The following is a 15,368-nucleotide window of genomic DNA, read 5'->3' as shown; positions in this document are numbered from 1 at the left end:
CTGCTTGATTGGGAGAATATTTTCTGAAATTTCTGACATTCCCAGTGGAACAACGAACTGAATAACATGATGACTATTTGGATTATCTTAAAGTGTTTCTTCATAGAAGGGAGAGACCATCAATATTTTAGTTTTTCATGTTTAGTTGCCTGTACCAAGGTTTAGTCCTCTCGTATCTACTTCCCTGCCAGAAGTTGGAAAAGTAATGAGATTAATAAGAGCCATTTGTAAGTAGAGATGGCCTGATAGATGGCAATATAGAGTATGGTGAGGACCACTCTGAGAGCCGAACTATGATTCTTGCCTCCAGTGTTTGGTATACTCTGATTTGGGCAAGTTTTTGGATCTATTTGAAATTAGGTTTACCCATCAGTAAAGTTAGAATAATACAACATCCAAGTTGCTATGTGGATCAAGAAAAACTTTGCCCCTATTAGTCCTCAATCTATATTAACTCCTAAGCAGCAGTTAAGAACAAAGTCTTTGTGGGCTGGGTTTGTAGCTCAGTGGTGGAGCATTTACCTCCTAATAGAGAGGTAGCCCACAGAGCCTTTGTGTGAGGCACTGGGTTCAAACCTCAGCACCACATATAAATAGAGTAAGGGTAATGTGTCCACCTACAACTAACTAACTAAATAAATAAATAATTATAAAAATATAAAGAACAACAACAACAAAAAAGAACAAAGGCTCTGGAACCAGACTGTCCTAGTTTGAACCCCAACACAGATACTTAGTAGTTGTGTGTCTTTGGGTAAGTTACTTACTGTCTCTGTGCCACAGTTCCCTCCATAGTGCCCAAAGGGGATAATAATATTCATCAGGTTAATGTAAAGATTAAGTGACCTAACATTTGGGTGGCTCCGGACAGTTCTGGTTTTTGCCTTTTGTCTTAGTATTTGGCTTGGCTTAGAATCTGTAAAGTGTCCCAGACTGGACAATTAAATACATGGTCACTATGGCTAATGTACGTATCACTTAGAAAAGTGCCTGGTGTAAAGTAGATGCTAAATGTGTGATAGTTACAAACATTAGCCTCAATATCAGTGCTACCAAATAGAAATATAATGTAAACTGAAAAGTTTTTAATTTTCTAGTAAGCACATTTTAAAGTAAAAAGAAATAGGTAAAATTAGTGTTAATAATATAAAAACTATTACAATTTCTGGGGCTGGGGTTGTGGCTCAGTGGTAGAGCGCACACCTAGCATGTGCGCGGCACTAGGTTTGATATTCAGCACCACATAACAATAAGTAAAATAAATGCATTTTGTCCAACTACAACTAAAAAAAATTTACTATTTCTATACATAATATAAAAGTATTACTTTTTAAAAATTCTTACTAACTCTTAGAAATCTGGCGTAGTTTGCATTTATAACACATCTCTATTCATACTGGCAACTTTTCAAATGCCCAGGGGCCACAGGTAGTTTGTGACTACCACACCAGACAGCATGGCTCTGAGGATTTATGTGATGACAGGCCAGAGAATCTCAAGGTCTCATCAGGTCTGTAATGCCAAGGTTGAGGTGCTTAGCTTCTCTGTCACACTCTGTAAGCAAAACACTGAGACAGGGCTTTGGAATGTATTGTCAAACATCTTAGCCTCATCTCCTGAGCAGGTATACAGCTTCACTGCAATAGGAAGGATAGTAACCTACCCTTGGAGAAATCTCTGCTGGCTTTCTGACAAATAAAAAACCCATGGGCTAATTAGTGTTTACTGGCTGCTTTATTGCTATGGTATAGCTAAACTATGAAAAGCAATACTGAAGTTATTTTATCAATTTTTCCTGAGCTAGTTTTTACTTATTGAAACATCCCCTGGAAAAAAATTTTTTAAAGTTTTTTTTTTTTTTCTATATGTGTTTTGGTGTGCTTGTGAGTGTGTGTGTGTGTGTGTGTGTGTGTAGGTTATCTTCCTCCAACCTTCTAATTCTGTTATTTGTGTTTTTGTTCCATTTTCTGGACTGCATCCAATAGCTCACCATTATCTAAATCTTGATGCTTCTAACTCAACCCAGAAGTGTAGTGAAATCCTGACTATTAGTTTCCTTTTACTATTACCAAATACCTGAGATAATTTGTAAAGAGAAAAGGTTTATTTTAGCTAACATTTTTAGAAGTTCCAGTTCATTATCGATTAGACCTGTTGCTTCTGGGCCTGTTTGTGAGGCAGCACATCATGGCAGGAGCAAGTGGCAGAGCAAAACTGCTCACCTCATGGCCAGGAAGCAAAGAGAAAGAGAAAGAGACCTGGGTCCCATTATGCCCTTCAAAGGCATGCACCCTAGGACCTAAAGACAGACATCTCACTAAGACCTACCTCTTAAAAGATCTGTCACATCTTAATTGCACCATCATGGGGAATAAGTCTTAGTATTCATTGTAATACACATTGCACCACAGTTAGGGACTTTGGATAAAGGAATGTAACATGCTGTTCCCCTGAAAGGTTTTTACCACTGCTTATACATGGTCATTTTATTCTTGCTGCCTTCATTCAAATCTTTTCTCTGGACCTGGTCTCCATCTGAGGTCATAGTCAATGTATCCAGAACCCAATTAGTATTTCTAAAAGGTCTGGACAATAAAACAAAACAAAACAATGAGAAAACTATGTTTAATCCTACACTTAACCAATAATTCCCTTGCAGGAGGCAGAATTTCAGCTGTCTGAAGGTACAGACTGGAGAGTAGGAGTTTCCAAAAGGGTAATCTTCAAGAGGAGCTTGGCACAACCAACAAGCAAGAGTCCTTCCCTCCACAAGAGTCCCTCACCCAGGTTAGACTTGCTGATGTGGGAGGGTGGGGTTATCAACTAAAGGGCACAGCACAGAAGCCTCCCATGGGAGCCAGGGAGCTGACACAGACTCTCTGGAGGTGGTTGGGACAGATTAAATAGATAAGGGTCAGGGTTTCTGTAAATCAAAGGCTGATCAACCTGCCTTAGGCAATTATGTTTAATTTTGTTTAATATTTTAACTCCTTCAACTTGTCAACTGTTCCTACATGTTAAATTTCCAAAGCAGCTTTGATTACTCTGTACCAAGTCCTATCTTCCCATCTGCTTCTGCCTAAACAAGACTGACATGCTAAAAGCAAAGGAGAAAACTCATATATCGCAGTGCTCAGTACTGTAGAGTACAGTACCTCATTAACATGAACCTTGAGGAAGCATTATACTGTCGAAATTGTCAGCATTTAACAACAGAAAAAAATGACTTGCTAGTTCACATTTCTTTTAGAGTGTGCTTTTATTAGAGAAAGGGATAAAAGACAAGAAAAGGAGCATGAATCTTGCTTTAAACTGGGGGTTAACCGCTTCCCTGAGGATCTTTGATTCATGACATTAGGAAGTGAAGACCACTCGGCTAGTTAGGCAGCTTTTGTTTCCTATTTGGCAAGTTCACCTATGAAAGCTAAGACAGGCAGTTCCCTTGGGGGGATGGGACTAGGGGAAGGAGCAGATAAAAGTCTGATCTATAGTAGTTAAGACATGGCCAAAGACATTATAAACTGAACTGTCAGGGTGAATTTCACTTTTGTTGGAATGGCTGTTTTTCCTCTTAAGCAGATGATTTACAGTAGATCCCAGGAAGTACCATACCATTTATTTATTCTAGAAAGCTTTCTCCTTGTGTAAAGGATGCAGCACTAACCAGAAGTGTGGAGCTTTGGTGAATAAAACTTTGTAAGTCCTAGCTGTTATGGCTAGAATGCATGGAAAAACCGGGCCAAATTAGATGAGTAGGTGGGGAGCTTTGAAATCCTTGGAATTATTGGAGGACTCCATCAAGGTTCAAAGTCCAGGTCCTAGTGAGCTGAAGGAGAGAGGCTGTAGGGGTCTAGGGCCTTGAGCCCTTAGCCGGTTCCCACTGGTCATGTGGCCAGTCAGTTCAGGCTGTAGATGTCTCCCTTTTAACTCCTAAGCAAAGAACTACTTAACGCTGGTAGTTAGTTCTGTCTTGCCACCTGATGAGTGTCAGAGACAGACTCCAACCAATTGCTTCAGTCCCGAGAAAATGAACACATTTTAGTTTGCTTTCTGTTCAATGATTTTCGGAAATATAACCGACCCGGTTCTGGTTAGAAGGGGGCTTGGATCAGTTACTTTCAACATCCTCCACGATCAAAAACGACTTTAGAAGTGGATCAGAAATGAGCACTATTTGGGATCTCATCCGATCCAGGGGTCGGAGCCGGGGTGGCTCTACGAACTTCAGGTTAAGATGATGACACGGATCCGCGGAGAAGGGTCCCACGATCCGCACAGACTAAAGGCAGGCCAGGGACGCCCAGGGCGCGCGGGCGCGGGGTCGGGGACGCAGCCGGAGACTCGCCGGCGGGGGCACCCCCGTAGGTCCCGACCCGAGCGCCGGGCCGGGTCACCTGACTCACGGAATTTGGGGCCGCCCTGGGCTGAAGGGGAGGGGAATGGCTAGCACCTCCCTTCCCGCTCCCCCTGGATCCAGGTCGGCGGGGGCCGGCGCCCGGCGGCCACGTGGTGGTGCTGCGGATGCCCCCGCCCCGCCGGCCCAGCCAGGGAGCCGCGGCGCCCACTGACCCCCGCAGCGGGAAGGAGGAGGGACAGAGGCGCAGGAAGCCGACAGGAAGCGAGCCCGGCGGCCGCGTTTTCCTGGGGAAGCCGCGGGCGGGGTGGCGCAGCCAGCAGGGCCCGGGAGCCGCCGCCTCGATGGGGTGAGTGCGCGTCGCCGAGAGTTGCGAGGCTCCCGGCGCGGGGTCCCGGCCCGCGGGGTCCCCTCCTTTGTGTCTGCAGCTCGGGCCAGGGAGGCGGCGCGCCGCGGCGGACGGCCCCGGGCTGAGCGGCTTAGCGGGCGGCAGCCAGGGTCCCGCCAGCAGCGCCTGGTCCGCCGCCCGCCGCCGACTGTCCGCGGAGGACAGATGGGACACCGGGAAGAGGAGGGTGGCGGGGATCTGGGGAGAGAGAGAGGGAGGACCGGCCAAGTTAGGAAAAGGGGGTCCTCCTCCTGCCGCCCCGCCCCGCGACTCGCCGGCGGGCTGGGGCAGGGCCGAGCTCGGGGTTCTGCGGAGGGAGCGCCGGTGGGAATGAATGACCAGACCCGGGTGCGCCCCGGGTCAGCACCCTGCCCACCTGTGTCGCCCTTCCCGGCGTCCCGCTCCCCCCGGGTCCCTGCTTTGGGGGCTCGACCCGCCTCCCCGCTGAACTTGGAGGAGCTGGGGAAGGAGGTGTGAGCTGGGGACTCCGCGGCTCCGCAAGACCCAGGGACCGCTATTGTTCTTTTTCTGACTCCCGAGAGCCGCTCAGCTGGCCGAAGGGCGCAGAAGAGACCACTTCGAGCACGCCACAGTCCCCTGCCCACCGCCCCCTTGTCCCTATATTCGCCGCGGATCCGAGGAGGCGGGGAGGAGGGATGCTGGAGTGAGGCAGACTCGCGGTAGCAGGGACTTTGGGAAAAAGGAGGATGTGGAGCCGCCAGAGGGGCTCCCGCCATCTCCCGCGACCCCTACCCGGGAGGGCGGCATCTTTGACTCATCTTCCTTTCGCTGCCGGCTTGGACAGTTTGTGTCCACGGTTTAGATTTTGCAGTTTGCAGCGTTCATTTCTTAACCCCCTTTGGGCTTCATATCCCCTTCTGGAGAAAGGGGGCCTCAAAACCTGAAGAGGCAACAGACGGGAGATTAAGATAAATGGAGCCCAGTGCGACGAGAAGGCCTGGGCAGGGGCTGTGTGTTCAGGCTTCCCTTTCTTTTCCAAGGAGCTCAGCTCGGCGCAACTTTGTTTGCAGTGCTGATTGGGGCAAATCTGCGGATTCCAGGCCGCTCAGCTCGGATCTGCGGCTTCCGTTCGCAGTAGACTCACAGGTGATTTGCCTGGGATTCCCTTCCCAGAGAGTAGAGTACCGAACTGCCTGGGATGGGGAGGGAAAAAATAGCTTGCTCTCTGGGGAATGTGACCTTAAGGCCTAAAAGACCAGGCCAAGAGAGGAGCTGGTTTTGTCTTTCAGTAGGATTTAGCAGAAGCTCTTTGGCGCGAAGGCTCACACCTCCCTGGTTTGACTGAGTTGGAGAAAAGACTGAATCACAGGGAGGCTGGATTTTGATAGCTCTATCTGCGGCGTGCTCAGCCCTGTTCACTCGCGTGGCTGTGAGTTTTATTACTGATGAATATAATTCGATAATATTTTAAAAATGATAACTAACAGGTAAGATGTTTTCTTCCTTGGTATTATAAGACAATTGGTTTTATCGGAAGAAATGTATCCAGTTGTTAATGTTTTAACCAGTGTTTGCTTAAGAGACGTAAGAGAGCCTGGGCTGCCACACGACTTTAATCTGTATTCACTGAAATGCTTCATTAATGAATTTATTGTAGCATTTTCCATTTTAAGTACATTCCTTAAATTTGTTTTATAACCCTTCCTACCCCAAGCTGGGGATCAAATCCAGGGCCTTGGACATTCTAGCACTCTGCCACAGAGCTTCAACACATATCCCTTTTATGACTTTTTGAGAGTACTGATGGTGGTTAAACCCCAGTTGAATTTTTTTTTACTCTTATCTATGAAATTGAGTAAGAAGAATGGATGCAGAGCCTCTGGAAATTCAATGGAAGAATGAATATAATATATATATATATGATATATCCCCGCCCACTGGTACTATGACAATGAAATTCTGTTTCCAGACTGCTGTTTCTCAATGCATCTTAGAGGTAGGTACACCTACCATTCCTCTTTGCTATTTTTTGTTGCTAGGTATCAACCCAGTTCCTGAGGCATGCTGAGCACATACTCTGAACTATACCCCAAACTTCCTGCACACCAGCCCCCATGTTTGTTTGTTTGCACAGGGGATAGAACCCAGGGGCACTTAACTACTGAGCAATGTCTTTAGCCCTTTTTTATATTTTATTTTGAGACAGGGTCTTGCTAAGTTGCTTAGGGTCTCGGTAATTTGCTGAAGCTGGCTTTGAACTTTTGATCCTCCTGCCTCAGCCTCAGGAGCCTCTGGGATTAGAGGCATGCACCACCACACCCAGCAGCCCCCATGCTTTAAAAGTGAAGAAACTGAGATTTGGAGGTTAAGGGCAATTCCCTTGGAGTGTGGTGGATAACTTTTGTTTTTTCCTTTCTTCTGAAATAAAAAGAAATCTGAAATATTTCAAACATACATCAAAAGAGAATACAGCAAGACATTCATGTTTTACTGCCTAGGTTTAAGAGTTGCTTAAAATGCCCCCTCCCTCAATAAAATAAACTGCAACTCAGTTTTTGTTTTTTTTTAACCCATCCCTCCTCCTCTTCCTCCAGTTCCAAGGAACCACTAATGCAGAGTTACTACATACAGTTCTCAAGCACGCTTGATACTTCTGTGTATTATATATCCCCCAGAATATATGTTTGTGTTTAGCATTTTACATAAATGGCATGATTCCATATACATACAGCATTGCATTTTTAAACTCCTCATTATGTTTTTTTTGAGGTACATGTAGATCTTTATTCGTGTCAGCTGCTATAGAGAATTCTAGTGTACAAATAAATTATAGTCTACTCATTCCCTTGCCAAGAGAAAATTAGGAGTTTCTAATTTTTCACTGTTACAAGCACCTTTTTCTGCTGAGGGGAAATCTGTTACAATAACAAACAGTGGTACAATACACATCCTGAAACAGGTCCCTTTGTGCACAGATTTTCTCTGTTACATGCCTATATAGTTAGTTGCTGAGTAATAAGATCTAGGCCCAGCTGCATTTATTATTTAATACCCCAACAAATATTTAGGTTATTTACGGTTTCTTGGCTATCTGTTGAATGAAAAAGTGAAATTGATCAATGTTAAACTCAAAGAACTTAGCTTACATTGGTTAGCTATATTATTTTATTTTTCAAAAATATGTTTTAAATAAGAAGAGTGCCTCTTCATTAAAAAGTTGAAACATAAGACAAAAACCATTGTGCTGAGTTTGGCATCCTTTGTACTAAAGCCTTTCTCAGCTAGTTGTTGGTTGTGTCTTCTTGGATTACTCACTCAATCTCCTCTTCCTCATTTCTTCCTTGGTGAGACTAAGGGGTTCAGGAAGCAGTTCCAAAGGCACATTCCTGCCCTAAGAGTTTATGAAAATGTGGCTGTGTTAGGGATATATTTTGCCCCAATGGTAACCCCTTAAACTGGAAGGAGTTTAAGGCACACATTATTATTTCTTCAAGCAGCCAGGCATATTCCATCTTCTGAGCCTTTACATTTGCTGTTCCCTCTGCCTAGAGAGCTCTTCCTCTAGTACCTACATGTCTGTGCCCTCCTCCCCTGAGGTGTTCAATCAGACATCTCTTTTCCTGCTGGATTTTTTTGATACCTATTCCTTCTGGGTTTTCCTCTATGATACTTACCCACATTGCCAAATAATTTATGTTAGCATTGCTGGTCTTTTCCATATTATAAAAGTCCATGATAGCAGAGACTTTATCTCTCTCATTCACTGATATATCCCTAGTGGCTAGAACAGTGTCAGCACATAGTAGGTACTCAATTATTTGACGAACAAAGGAATATAATACTTTTTGTTGTGATTTTCAACTTGAAATTTCTCTTTTAGTATATATCAGAATTACCTAATTATATTGGTTGTTTCATGGCTGTAACTGAGATTCCCAAATGTCATATTTATAGGTTCTAACAGGGTAAAAACGATGTTTTTAAGAAACTACTCTGTTTAAATCCATGGATAAATCCCATGGATTTTTTTTTTAATCCAACATTTTCTCTAAACCTGAATTCAAAGAAAGACATGATAACATGGTGCTTGGTAGCATGCTTACCTTCCTTTTCCCCGATAACCTAGTTTTCCAGTGTAGTTTATATGGAGGGTGCATAATGGTGGGATGCTGACCCCCCTGTTCCACTGAAAACATCTGTCCAAACAGGCCAGCAACCATCTCCAACAATAGCAGCCACTGGATTTCTATGAATGAATATTTCTCTGAATCATCATAGGGTATATTCATCATTACCCTGACTTTGTGTCTTCATTAATTTTTTAAAATATTTGTTTTTTTAGTTGCAAGTGGACACAATAACCTTTATTTTATTTTTATGTGGTGCTGAGGATCGAACCCAGTGCCTCATGCATGCTAAGCGAGCGCTCTACCACTGAACCACAACCCCAGCCCTGTGTCTTCATTTCTAATGGTATCTTGGGAGTAAAGACAGGGTAATGACCTTAATTAGAAGATCTAGGAACAACCCATGTGTTGTAAGTACCTAGAAATATTCTTAAGAACTGTCACATTGTAAATTCCTTAATTTATGGCACAGAAAGCATTCACTGTCACAGTGTTGTGCATTGTTTTGTAAAAGCCAACTGAATTTTCTTTACTTTGCATGATGAGTATAAGACTTGACAAAACAAAGCTAAATATATCAAAGCCTCTTGGGTATGTTTTAAGTGGGTGATAAGGAAATGAGACTAGATTTTCTTCTGGTTAGCTACATTGGTATACCTACTGATGTTTCTTCCGGTTAGCTAAACAGATATACCTACTGAATAATAAGGTCTAGACCCAGCTGTATTTATTATTTAATTCCACAACAAATATCTAGGGTAATTTAGGGTCTCTTGGCTACCTGTTGAATGAAAACGTGAAAATGATCAATTTTAAATTCAAAGAACTTAGATTACATTGGTTATCTATATTATTTTTCAAAAATATGTTTTAAATAAGAAGAGTGTCTCTTCATTAAAATTCACTAGAGTACATCTATTTTATCCTCTGAAGTAAAATGACAATGAAAGAAATCAGAATATTATGGATCAAGATAGGCTTCCTTGATTCTAAAGCTGAAAACTATATGTATAGAATTATATGATTTATTAGTAAAGTGCAGCATAATCAAAAGGATTCCTTCTCTTACCCTTGCATTGGAAAGTATAGGTATCTCCTGTTTCCCAAGTCCAGCCATCTACAATGAACAAAATCTGATCTAGTCTTGAACATCATACTCACTGATGGATGCCAGTAAATTCAGTCAGCATTTTAAAAAAGTAATTTTGCAGACTTAGCCATGTATTTACAAACAGAGCATTCTTCTACTTAATTGAAGGAAGTGTACCTCATTCTTTAACTTTATATTCTATGTGTCCAGTACAGTATCTGTCACATAGTTATTAACTTACTGAAGTATATATACGTAAGTGTTCCAGAGGTCACTAATCCCCAGATGGTGGCTATCAGACATAGAGTCATCTAGTCTTGAGGATATAAATGACAATCAAAAGGTAGAGGAGTACAGAGAGCCAGCAGCAAAATGCAAGTTGAAGCTCAGAAGATGTGAAAGAAACACCTCCCCTCTATGTTCACTAGTTGGGGGAAGTTTGTACATTGTTTTGTCTGTTTCACTAGCTGTTTATTGTTGTTTGTTTTTAAATATCACCTCATCTACTTCTCTAATCTTATCTGTGATCTTATCTAGTCCTCTCTGGACATTCACTAGAAATGACATTCACTGGAAATTATAAAGGACTCTTCCTTGATTCTAAATAAGTAGAACCCAAATGTAAGAAAAGTTGGTTGTAGTCCAAGAAACTCACTGTTCAGAAGAAGAAATGCATGGACTCCTTTTCTTTTCATATATTTTTCTTAATTTATACTTTGTGAACACTAATGTTTATTACCAAGTAACCCAAAATAAGCTATTCATTATGTACTATATCATTTTCCCTCACAGTCATGTATTATATTGCAATAATATATTGTTTATTGGCTTTTTAAACCTCAGCCTAATTTTCTTATCCCCATTGGGTATTGTAATTGATAAAAGAAGTCTTTGTGTTTTTTTTTTTTTCATGATTTCTAGAATGTTCTAGAATATCTAGAATGCTTTTTCTTTCTTTGTAAAGAGCTGAATAACTCTAAAATTAAAAGCAGCAACAGCTTGCTTCTACCTCTTTTCACTTTCACTGTCCCTGACCAGTTGCTTTGCTGGCTAAAGTGGTAGACCCTCAGTCAGAAAGCCGTGGCAGAGCTCACCGGTGGGGATACGTGGCCCAATAACTCTTTATTTTTCATGGGGGTAGGGGAGACAAGTAAAGTATTTCTCTTCAAGGGGAATATATTTTGCAAATCAAGCACAATCATGTAGCAATGAATCTGAAATATTTTTAAGTCATAGGTGGACAGTTTTTGCAATTCAGATGCAGGTTCTGGGCTGTTTTTCCCTGGGAGAAATTTGCTTATTTAAGATGATGCCATATGTTCATAATTTTTATCAGTTTCAAAAAGTTCTTGGAACTCTCTGCCTTAAGGCCATTTTCTGGCCCTTTTTGGAATATTTAGATAAAGAACCTGAAATCTATTGAATGTACCTGAAAACTTTGTGTGTTTCTCCTGTTTCCTTTAGTAGCCACCTCTGAAGGGTAAAGAATTACAATTAAGAGGGATCTGTTTTCTGTCATGTGCTACTGTCTCCCAGGACAGCTGGATGACCTGTCATATATGAGTAAAAGGCAGTAATTTTCAGTTTTAGTCCCTCAATTGGAAAACAAGTCACTGGTTGCTATACCAACCAGTCTATAATGTTGAGCATTTTTAGTAGCTATTTCTACTGGATGCAGTAAAATACTATTAGAAGTAATAAAAAGTGGCTCTGTGGTATGACTGTTTCACAGAGATGTGGAGAATTCTAAGGATGGGCCTTGAGCTTCTTGCCCAAGGCTAATACATCTCTTGGTCTGGAGTTGGGCCTGTCCCCAAATAGCAGCAGCAGCTTCCTGGCTTTATTGTAGGAAGGAATGGAAACACCCTCGGCTGTACCTGACAGCTCTCCTTGGCTCACAGGTTAGGCCTTTCAGTGCTCAGCCCAGTGAGGAAATATCCCAACTCACTCCCTATTTCTCCTTTCTCATCTTGGTCTCCCAACTGATGAGGGCCAGTGGAGCCCAGGAAAAGATAGGCCACATTTCCTAGTTGGAGAGCTGAACCTCAGTAGGGTATCTGTTCTTGCAGAGCAAAACATCCTTCTGTGAAGTAGCAGATGCTGGAAGAAGGCACTGCTGATGTCACACACTTCCAGAACTTCTGTTCATGTTCAGGTGACAACCTTAACCCATTGAAGTAAAAAAAAAATAATGACACCCCAAAAGATGCTGCCTGGCATACAACAGAGGTTGCCCAACGGAAGCTCTTTCAACAAGTCGGTTTAATTCACTTGAACACCTTCTCTGTGGCAGGCACTTTGCTAGTCAGGGCTAGTCTTCCTCTCTGTTAGATTTCCCACGAGTGGAACGTGTTGATGGGCTAATCGAATGTTTGGAGATCCCTGGATGAACGGCAAACCTGCCCTCGTGGGCTTAGATTTTTAAACAGGGTAAAACATGTCCACAATCTGCTGACAGTACAAGGTAGACTGTATGGGTGGTTGGAATGGGGTGGTGAGGATATAAACAACAGAGGATGCCCAGAGAAGTGAAAAATGACCCCTTGGAAAGAGATGAAAAGAGGCAGGGCTAGACATGACCTGGGTTCTGGCTGCTTACAGCACTGGGCTCCTCAGCTTTTATGTGTCCCTGTGACCTTGGGAATCCTAACATAGCTAATTGTAATTGTTACAGATGAAGAAGACTTGTTTAGACTTGGACAGTTCACTTTGAAGAATAGGGTGGAAATTGGGAGCCTCAGATGAGGCCAATGGCATACAGCAGCAGCATGAAGGTGAGGGAATTTGTGGAACCCCCCACCCCCAGCATCTGCTGAGTGACAACCTCATAGACAAATCTATTGTCAAGCTTTGTCAGTGAGTTAGCAGATTCTGCGTGGAGCCGCTTAATTTGACAAGAACGTTCAAGTAATTTGAACATCTCCCGTGAAAGTCAACATGTTAGTGATTGAGCATTTTTCAGAAATGAGGAGTACTGACTTGTGGTGCTGAGAGAAGCCTCCTCCTCCCAGCTTCTTGGAGGATGCGGCCATGTATGAGCCAAAAGGATCATGGGCTGCATTTTCTTTCTTCCCGATGAAAGACAGCCACAAGGAAAAGATGAGATAGGATCCAGTCACAAACAGATGCCAGAATCCTTCATGAACTGTGTGAGGAGGACCCCTGCTCTCTCCAAGCAACTCTTTCTAGACTGAGTCCACATGCATCATGGGTAGAAGTTGTTTCCGATGCTCTTCTTTTAAAGTAAAAACTGGGTCTTCGTTTAAAGTAAAAAATCCTTAGCTTTTATTTGGGGCTGATAACAGTTTTTTTCTTGAGGAAGAAAAGTCATATTTCTTTTCTGTGAGTTCTTTCTAATTGGAAAAAAAGAATATTGAAAATACAGGCCTAGAAAGGATAACCGATATCCATTTGCCTACCATCCAGATTTCTTGGAGCCAGACTGCCTGCCTGCCTGCCTTCCTTCTCCCCTTCCTCCCTTCCCCCTTCTCTCATTCTTAAGGGAAACTTCACGGTGACATTTATCTATATGAACTGGGGGTATAGCTCAGTTGGTAGAGTTCCTGCCTCCCATGCACAAGGCCCTGGGTTCAATTCCCAGCACCATGAAAAAAAAATGCTTTTTCTACATTTATCTATATGTGTATGTCCACTTGGCACTCTTGATGAATTCCTAGGTAATTAGATTCTTTCTCTACTGTACAACGTTATTACAATGTTGGGAGTGCTTTTATTTACTTTTTCTACTGATTTTCTTCTAGTCTCTAAAAGCCAGAGAGGCAGGCGGAGTGCAGTGCTTCCTCCAGCGATGTCCATCCCAAGCCCATCTTTTTGCTGATGGACTGATGGCTCTGCTACCATTTGTGCCTTGTTTGGCAAGAAGCTTGCTTTCCTTCTCTCCTTTAAAAGCACTCCTGATTACTTTAAGTGCATACCCCCTGGAACAAAGGGTGTCTGATTCCCATGGCAGTGAAAGTGGGTGTTTATATGCACCCTGGCAAGAGAATCAGAAAGAGCAGCTCACCCTACCCTGTTGCTATCTGCTTCAGGCCTAGGTGGCCGCCTGCCGGCTGTGGGTGCTTTTGTGTGGCTTCCAGAGCAAGTATCACCTTTACTCCCCTGCCCCATTCCTGTCTTCTTGGGTGGCTTTTAAAGGACTTTACTTTAATATTGGTGCTTTTCATTATCCTGAATAATTGCAGTGTTTCATTTTTTTAATAGCTCAAAGAGAGAGAGAGAGAGAGAGAGAGAGAGAGAGAGAGAGAGAGAGAGATGTTTGCATAATTTCTTAAGGAACAAAAATGTCCTAATATAGGGAAGTCAGTATCAGACATTCTGCTTTTTCCAAATTGTTGCTAAAACATGAAAACCCCCACCCCAACCTGTGCCTTGTGAGCTCAGTTGAGTATAAAAGTAGTCACTTCATTTGTCTATAATTAGTTATCTTTATATTTTCTCTGATACGATCTTGGTGTCATTAGGAAAACTATGGAAAAGAATTTGACTGGTTAAGTTTAATAAAATTATTTGTTAAGCATATGCTCCACATATGAGAAGAACAAAGAAGTAAAGAAGCTATGCTCCCCCAGATGAGACAGGGGATGGTAGTGAGGGCCAACAGCTGGCAGGGGGAATACCTTTTGCAAATTGGTCCTTTCAGACTCTATGTGCTAGAAGCAATTCTGAGGATGCTTCCAACTTTAAAGGCAACTGAGTTTTTCCTTTGTTTATTAATACTAAAATGGTGATCTGTTGATCAAACTTTTCTTTATTATTAGTTGTCTAATACATACCCCAGTGTTATTTTGGGCTCAAAAATTGAGCCTCGGTTAAATCTAGCTGCCTTCCATTTGTAAGCAAGAAACTTTCTATGCTGTAATTTGTTAATATGGAACCTGGGAATAGTAATAATAATAATAATAATAATAATAATAATAATAATAGCAGTATTTCCAAAGTGATTATATTAGAGGAGATATTACTTGTTTCTAATGAAATTAAAAAATAAAATTATGCAAGATAAAATAAAATAAATTTCAAAGCATTCTAAATAAATGACACCTATTTGTGGCTTTTATTGTCACTGATAATGCTATCTATTTCTCTTCCAAAAAGAAGAATTGTAGATTTTAAAGAATTGTAGATTTGTTGGCCAAAATGATTATAATATGTATCAATAAAAGGAGGTGGCCTCGGGCTGGGGATGTGGCTCAAGCGATAGCGCGCTCGCCTGGCATGCGTGTGGCCTGGGTTCCATCCTCAGCACCACATACAAACAAAGATGTTGTGTCCACCGAAAACTAAAAAGAAAAATAAATAAATATTAAAAAATTCTCTCTCTCTCTCTCTAAAAAAAAAAAAATTAAAAAAAAGGAGGTGGCCTCATGTGTTATTGTTAACACATTGTAGTTAGCAACTGTATTTCTCTGTTTTAGTCTTCCTGTTAGT

The 15,368-nt window shown here is 42.2% G+C and overlaps 1 protein-coding gene across 3 annotated transcripts in view; it reads left to right on the top strand.

Moving 5' to 3' along the window:
- Window positions 1-4,507: 4,507 nt before the first annotated feature.
- The window catches only part of Rai14 (retinoic acid induced 14), a 135,298-nt gene continuing 124,437 nt past the window's right edge, over window positions 4,508-15,368 (top strand). The window contains exons 1-2 of one of the 3 annotated variants that reach the window (XM_046422236.2): window positions 4,508-4,703; window positions 5,744-5,849. The gene's annotated coding sequence lies outside the window, so the exon portion shown is untranslated. Of the gene's footprint in view, window positions 4,704-5,743; window positions 5,850-6,166; window positions 6,700-15,368 lie in introns of those variants that run through there. The other 2 variants (XM_046422233.2, XM_058572086.1) reach the window with 2 other exon arrangements.

This window comes from Marmota monax, unplaced genomic scaffold, assembly GCF_021218885.2.
Source record: "Marmota monax isolate L192 unplaced genomic scaffold, Marmota_monax_Labrador192_F-V1.1 WCK01_AAM20220418_F8-fsc00077, whole genome shotgun sequence".
Lineage (NCBI taxonomy): Eukaryota > Metazoa > Chordata > Mammalia > Rodentia > Sciuridae > Marmota > Marmota monax.
Note: the sequence above shows the minus strand (reverse complement) of the source record. Positions and strands in the feature narration are given on the sequence as shown.